The sequence below is a fragment of the Bos grunniens genome, chromosome 8 (genome assembly GCF_055505025.1).
Source record: "Bos grunniens cultivar Pamir isolate PY7600 chromosome 8, Bosgru_T2T1.0, whole genome shotgun sequence".
Lineage (NCBI taxonomy): Eukaryota > Metazoa > Chordata > Mammalia > Artiodactyla > Bovidae > Bos > Bos grunniens.
The window spans coordinates 60714434-60722155 of NC_141172.1; the positions used below are offsets into that span (position 1 = coordinate 60714434).

Here is a 7722-nt window from a genome sequence, read left to right on the forward strand (position 1 = left end):
TGTGCCCCTTCCCACATAGGCACAGTGTCCTGGAGAAGGCATGAAAGCTCTGTGCCCCTTGCCCTATGTCTCTTCCATCTGGCTGTTCCTGAGTTATAATATTCTTTTACAACAAACCAGTAATCTAGTAGCTCCTGAGTTCTATTTGCTGTTTCTAGCAAATTAATCAAACCTGAGGAGGGGTATTGGGAACCTCCAAGTTATGACTGGTCTGTCAGAAGCACAAGTAACTGGACTTGCAATTGGCCATCTGAGGGGTTGTTCAGTCACTCAGTCATGTCTGCCTCTTTGCCACCCCATGGACCGTAGCATGCCAGGCTTCCCTGTCCATCTGAAGGGGGAGGGGTTCAATTCTGTGGAACTAAGCACTTAATTTGTGGGATCTGATGGTGTCTCCTGGTAGAGTCAGAACTGAGTTAAATTGCTGGATACCCAGTTGTCACAAAATTGCTTGATGTTTGGAAAACCCACACATCTGGTGCCAGAAGTAGTGTAGTGGTAAAATGAGGTTAAAGGAGACACATAAGAGTATTTTCCTTTATTTTATTTTTGGCTGTACTGTGCAGCTTGCAGGATCTCAGTTCCCCAACCAGGGATTGAACGTGGGCCATGTCAGTGAAAGCCCAGAATCTAAAGCATTAGGCCACTGGGGAACTCCCAGGAGTGTTGTTTCTTTATACTTTTGTTTCTGAAATACTTCCTGTCTTCTAAACATTAGTTCAAATCTGCTATCTCCAGGGAGTCCTCAACTATTCGACCTCATTTCTGAATTCTTGAAGTTCTTGGCACAGAATAGTTGAACATTAAATTATTAAAAATTTTCTGTGTGTTTTGACTCTTTTTATTGATTCTGAACTCCTCAAGGTCATGGGCTACATCTCACATCCATTCTGCAATCCTCCATCTCTAGGCTTATCACCATTGACCTGTGCTCAACTAATACCAGGGAGTTGATGGAGTGATTGGACTGATTGCTCAATGAGGATGCTGAAGTTCCCATGGGCAATAGACTGGAAGAGTAGGCGTGGAGGAGATGAATCCTGTCCAGGTGCCAGCCATCCAGGAATAAACAAGCGTTTCCAGAAAGAGTAATCAAGCTGACTCAAAAGTACTTGGCACACAGGTGTGGACCTTGAGTCCCAAGCAGCGCACCTCTTGTGGTGGCCACAAGGGGGCGGCAGAGGGCACAGTCCAGGTATCAAGCTGTAGATAATGGCGCCTGGTCAGCTAACAGCCCTGCTGGGAAGGAGATATTGGTCTAGGTGATTTGCACAGGATAAAGTGGGCTTCTTATTAGAAGACCTGAAAGCAAGGTGCCTAGACCAAGCTGGGAAAGCCAGAGGATGAACAAGTGGTTGGCAGACATCAATAACTAAGAATACGAGCTGAATTCTCCAAAATCAAAGCAGTGAGTGATCTTCAAAGATATCTAGATATTCTGCTAAAGATCCAGGGATTACCTCAGTGTTTTGGCAGAGGAAAAAGGACATCCAGGCATGTTATCATGGACAAGAAAAAGTCCAGGGGCAAGGGGAGGTAGTAGAGTCTCATCTCAAAGCCCCTAATTCCTTAGCACCTGGTGAATGCTATTGCTGTGTGACCTATGGGATGATCCACCCCTCTCTGAGCCTCCAGTATCTCTTCCTATACAAAGAAGATTGGTGTCTAGAGATTCAGAGACTGGCCCTGGTTTTGCACTGGTCTCTACCACGGCCAGGGATCCTTCTAGTTTAGATGGTCTCTGGATTTACAAGAACAAAGAAGTTCAGTTGCCTACAAAAACCTTTATTACCGTGTCTGTGGTTACTTGTTCTCTTTAAACATTTTGATGGGCCCCATGGGACCAAGGCTGTTTCAGTACCTTTGTAGGAGCCAAGCAGTCTAACCTTCAGAGGCACCACCCCATGTCATAGTACATACCAAAATTCCCCCAATATTCCACTACGAATGCAATTATTTTGCTTTAAAATAGTCTTGAGGGCATTTTTAATAATTCTGTTTTCAAGATTCTTTTGCCCATTTAATTTTCAGTGACTGTGATTTCTGAGAAATCATTAGGGCAGTTTTAGGGATTCCTTGAAGTAAAATAATCCATTAATTGTTTTCAAATACTGTATAATATTTCTACAGATACCAAGTTGAACAATTTAGGGAGTTGACATAATAACTGTATTTCATGGACATGTAGTTAAATTTCAATTTTGGAATTTTCATTTTGTATCTTGGAGTTGATGAGAATGTTTGTGATGTGCAAGGATTCTTCTAGGGCCTTAAAAGGCTTGCATGTCCTCAATCCTGTGTCTGTGGCACCTGATGAATAAAACCCTCCTGCCTGCAGCAGCTGAGACAGGGTTGGGGGTGGGGGTGGCTTCTTTCAGTGATTGCGTTTTGTCTTGTGTCTTCTGGCCTGGGAGCCTGAGCACGCTTTGAGTGCCTTGACGAGAAAAGGACGCCTCCTCCCACTTCCCTTTAATCTCAGAAATTTCACTGTTACCGTTTCTTTCAGCCTAGTCAGATAGGCAGGCTCCAAGGTGGCAAAGTCTCCCTGCTCAGGGATTTTTGTAGAGCGGCACCTCCCAGCCCTCCCAGACAGACCACATTCAAGCCAAACACCATCCCCATTGTCAATGCTTCCACAGAAGTAGTTATCTCACAAATGGCAATATCTCGCCAGAGAATTTGTTTTCTCTTGCTGATAATTTCTCTCCATAAACATTTTTGAGAGAGATGAATAGGTGTACCTTTCTGGAACAGTGGGCAGATGCTGGGGCGTGAAATGACTTTGTGAGGCATGTTTTATGGATGAGGGAGGGGACAGTCCTGAGAACCATTTTTGTTTCCCCAGCCTCCAACTTGGTTGCGGATGGCCAGGTTCCTCTTCTGCAGGTGGTGATTCTCTTCGCTCCACTGCTGCGCACCTGAAAATTTAAAGGCCCAGCTTCGGTGGAAGCTACAGAGAGAGACTCCCAAAGTGTTGGCACAAAAGGCCAGTAACACTCTGGGTCCACCATGGAGCCCTCGGTCCTCTTGGGACATTTCACAGCCAGGCGTACAGTCTACAGATACTCTGTTATGCTGGTATTAAAAGTTTTTTCCTGTCTCTTTTTTTTTCTGTCTCTAACAGCAATGAGGGGAATGAATTCTTTTCCATCATAGAGTTAATGAATCTCAAATGAAAAAAAAAAGAAGACATGATCTCAGAAAAATAAGGAAACTAACATAAAAACAGCAAACCCTGTGACCTTTAACAAAATGAACAAATGTGGGATTTTTCCATCCTCTCTGTCTGGGAGATGGGGAGGGTGATTGTTATTAACAAAGTGGCACCAAATGATTCACCAACAGTTCACCAGAGTCTCTCTGGAGCCCGGAGTCAAGAATGCCAAGTGACTCAGGAAGGTGGCAGACCACACACGGGTGAGGTGGGGACACAGCATACATAGGCCCAGGGCACAGGCTTCCAAAGGGCTTATTTTCTCCCCAGGGTCAGGATGCCAGATTCAGCCAAAATAATATATGGCGCCCAGTTATATTTGAATTTCAGGTAACAAATAGTTTTTTAGTATATTTGTGACATCCTTGTGCTAAAAATTTTAATGTTTATCTGAAATTCAAATTTAACTTAGAATTCTTAGTTTTCCCTGGCAACCCTACCTCAGGGACACAATACTTCTCTTCATTTCCCAAGTACGTACCTATTTCTAGGTTCAAGCTCCGCTAGGAAGAGTCTCTCTCCAGCTCAACGTCTTGAATTTTGTGCTGTCTTACAGTGTTCAGTTCAAAGACCACACTTCTATGAAGACTTTCCCGCTAAATCAGCTCCTCCTTCCTCTCTGTCCCCTTGCCCCAGATTTTATTTCCTATTTTGGTTTATTTTCAGTTGCTTGTAAGTCTGTTTCTCCCACTTGATGGGGAACAACTCAAGGGTACTTGGTCTAGATTCTTTTTTCTCATGGCCCCAGTATAAACTTTATATAGTAGGTAGTCTGAATATTTGATGAGTGAACGACCGTATCTAACATACTGTGAGTGCTGACCATACGTGCCAGGCTTGGGTCTCAGCATTTTACATGGACATAAGTCCTTTTCTCTTTGAGTAGCCCTTTGAGGTAGGCATTATTTTTATTTTTACTTTAGAGATGGAGAACTGGAGGCACAGAGAGGATCATACAGCTAGAAAGGGGCAAAGCTGGGATTTGAACCCAGATTGTATAACTCCAGAGTCTGTGCTTATAACCTCTACGACATACTGAATGATTAGATGAACAGAAGAATGTGTGGAAGAGCAAGTGAAGGAATGCACAAGCAGAGGCAGCAAACAGGTATTAAAAATCTGGAAGACAGAACAGGTGGGATCAAAGTGGGTGATGAAGAGCAGAGGCTGGAGGGGTTGGAGAGATATCAAGAAACTGCGAACGAACCTTGATGAATCAGTGACTTGCACTCGGAAGGCAGTGTGCAATCCACAGTGGGTGGGGCTAATTTCTTCCTGTTTCTGCTTTGGAAATCAGTTCTTTCCCATGCCTTCCATATCTCTGCAGGGGCCTGACTGTAAGTCTTTTTCTGCTGCACAGCCCACTTCCCAGCGTGGAACCTACCCTCTTCTGTCTTAGGAGGCTCAGCCCAGACAAGTTCTGAGGCCAATCCTTTCTCCTCCCCCTACCCCACCCCTCTGGGGCTCTCAGCTGGAAGTCAACAGACTCTTCATTCTTGGGCTCCAGTCCCTCCGTGTCTGGTGCACCTCTGCCTGGCTCTTGCCTAAGTGTGGCCTGTGTGTTACACGGAGGAACCGACAATCCAAGAAGGGTGATGGTGAACTCGAATGAGCGCACTGCCCAGGTTATTATAGTGATGTAATAACCTTTCCTCGTCAAGTCTGTGGACACGGTAGATAGTAACTTGCTAATGCCTTCAACCTAGTTATTTATTTATTTTCACAGTGGCTTTTTAAAAATAAAGGTTCTAGTATTTTATTTATTTATTTTTATATATTTTCTTGGCCATGCCACATGGCACATGGGATCTTTGTTCCCTAACTGGAGATCCACCCCCATGCTCCCAGCTTTGGGATACAGAGTCTTAATCACTGGATTTCCAGGGAAGTCCTTAGTCTTTTTCTTTTTCTTTTATTTATTTATTTAATTTCAGCTTTATTTGTTTTTTACTTTACAATATTGTATTGGTTTGGCCATACATTGACATGAATCCGCCATGGGTGTACATGTGTTCCCCATCCTGAACCCCCCTCCCAGTCTTTTTGTTTTTAGTTGTGGTTAAAAAACAACAACACATAACATAAAATTTACCATCTTAACCATTTTTAAGTGTACAGTTCAGTAGAGTTAAATATATTCACACTGATATGAAACTGATCTTTAGAACTTTTTCATCTTGTGAAATTGAAGCTCTATACACATTAAATAACTTTCTTTCTCCCTCTCCCCCCCAGACCCTGTTAACTACCATTTTATTTCTATGTCTATGAAATTTACTTCTCTACATACCTTTTTTTTTAAGATAGCCATTAAAAAAAAAAAGATTTATTTATTTATTTTTTGGCTGTGGTGGTTCTTCACTGCTGGGAATGCTTTCTCTAGCTGTGGTGAGCGAGGGCTGCTTTGCATTGCCGAGCACAGGCTCCTTTTGCGGGGAGCAGGGCTCTAGCACACACAGGCTTCAGTAGTTCCAGCCCACGGGCTAAGTAGTTGCAGTGCACAGGGTTCGTTTCTCCGAGGCATGTGGGACCTTCCTGGGCCGGGGATTGAGTCATTATCTCTTGCGTTGCAAGGCAGATTCTTAACCATTGGACCATCCGGGAAGCCCTAGATACCTCTTATAAGTGGAATTGTGCAGAATTTGTCTTTTTGTGACTGGCTTACTTCACTTACAGAATGTCCTCAAGCTTCATCCATGTTGTAGCCTGTGTCTGAATTCCCTTTTTTTGTTTTCAAGGCTGAAGAATATCCCATTGTATGTATGAACCACATTTTGTTTATCCACATATTCTGTTGAAAGGCATTTAGGTTGCTTCTCTATCTTGGCTTTTGTGTATAATAATGAATAATAGGTGTACAAACATTTATTCCAGTCCCTGCTTTCAACTGTTTTAGATATATATCCAGAATTTGGATTGCTGGATCATATCATAGTTCTATTTTTAATTTCTTCAAGAAACTCTATACTGTTTTCCATAGCTGTTGCACCCATCCCATCAACAGGGCTCCAGTTTCTTTAATCTTTATCAACACTTGTTGTTTTCTGTTTTGTTTTTTGATAGTAGCCATCTTAATGGGTACAAGGTTGCCTGGAACCTAGTCTTTATTAGGAGGCTGTGTTTCTGAAGTGCCTGAGGACATTATTCACTGGCACTGAGCAACGGGGAAAACAGCACAGAGCTCTGGGCAGACGACCTGATAACCTGCAGATAGAGCATATCATAAATTCACCAAAGACTTTGTGACTCTGGGAAAGTTATGCAAGCTCTTAATTTCTATCTGCCCACTGGGGACGAGGCTTTCTTGATGACTTAGCCTCCTCCCTCCTTTCCCCAATGTTTGCTCCAGGAAAAGACAGGAAGTGAGAGATGGGAAATGACTCGTAAGATAAGCACCTTCATCTCAGCTGCCGTCACCCTGAGTGCATTTTTTCCTGTCTTTTTTTTATAAAAACAAGTCATAATTATTTTTTTTTAAATTAGCTCAGAAAAGCCTTAGAATCAAGGAAGTATTTATCCATCCCTTCATCACTTGGAGGCAACCCCTGATAATATTTCAATCTGTTTCTTGTGTTTTTTTTTTTCCTAAATGAGGCAAACTTCTTTAATCTTTGAAAGTCCCTCTTTTCCTAGAGATGAGCACCTCATTTTCACAGCAATCAAAAGCGAAGTTAACTGAGCTCTCAATTTCTTAAATATATCTTTCTTTGTGTTATTTCACGTCTTAAATGTGTCACTTTGAGTGAAAGGCAATTAATTACAGTGGAAACGCTGCTTAGAGACGTCTTATGAAATTGTGTTAATACGTGTAGAGAGAGGGAAAGGAAGGGGAGAGGGAGCTGATGGGCAAAACGACTAGTCTAGTTAAATGGATAATTTCCTTCCCTTTCAAGTTTCAGAGTGGAGGGTCTCTTTATTTAGGAAAGGATCAGAAAGTTATTATGTTTGTCCCAATTTGTCAAAATCAGTAAAACGCCAGCGGAAAAGCAAAGTTGATCAACCAGTAAAAAGGTAACAAACAACAAAAAATATTTTAAAAAGAACACTATCCGTTCAGGAAAAAAATCTGAAGATATAAAAAAGATGTAGTGTGGGACTTCCCTGGTGGGCCAATGGTTGAGACTCTTCACGTTCAGTGCAGGGGACAAGATTTCAGTCCCTGGCCAGGGAACTAAGTTCCCACATGCCATATGGTGTGGCCAAAAAAAGGAAAAAAAAAAAAAGGAAGGAAGGAAAAAGGTGGAATGTGGGAGAGCCTGGAAGGTAAGGCACTTTGTTAGGAATTTTTGACCTCAGGAAATTGTGCTTGAGGATCTTCTGGGCTGGTGTTGTCTAAAGGAATTGGGCTGAGGCACTATAGGAGACCTAGAAGTTCCTATCTTGGTAGCTTGGCCTGCCTGGGACCACTGAGGATCGCAGACCTGACTCCTAGGCTGGTAGAATAATGCGTGAGAGGAGTTCAGTACCAGGCACAGAGGAAGTACTCAAGAACCGTTCTGTGTAATTGC

The 7722-nt window shown here is 42.8% G+C and overlaps 1 long non-coding RNA gene across 1 annotated transcript; it reads left to right on the forward strand.

The window, feature by feature from the left end:
* Positions 1 to 1205: 1205 nt before the first annotated feature.
* LOC147367195 (uncharacterized) lies at positions 1206 to 3110 on the forward strand. Its single transcript, XR_015168832.1, has 2 exons — positions 1206 to 1408; positions 2846 to 3110. It is a non-coding gene; the product is annotated as an uncharacterized LOC147367195 (long non-coding RNA).
* Positions 3111 to 7722: the final 4612 nt, after the last annotated feature.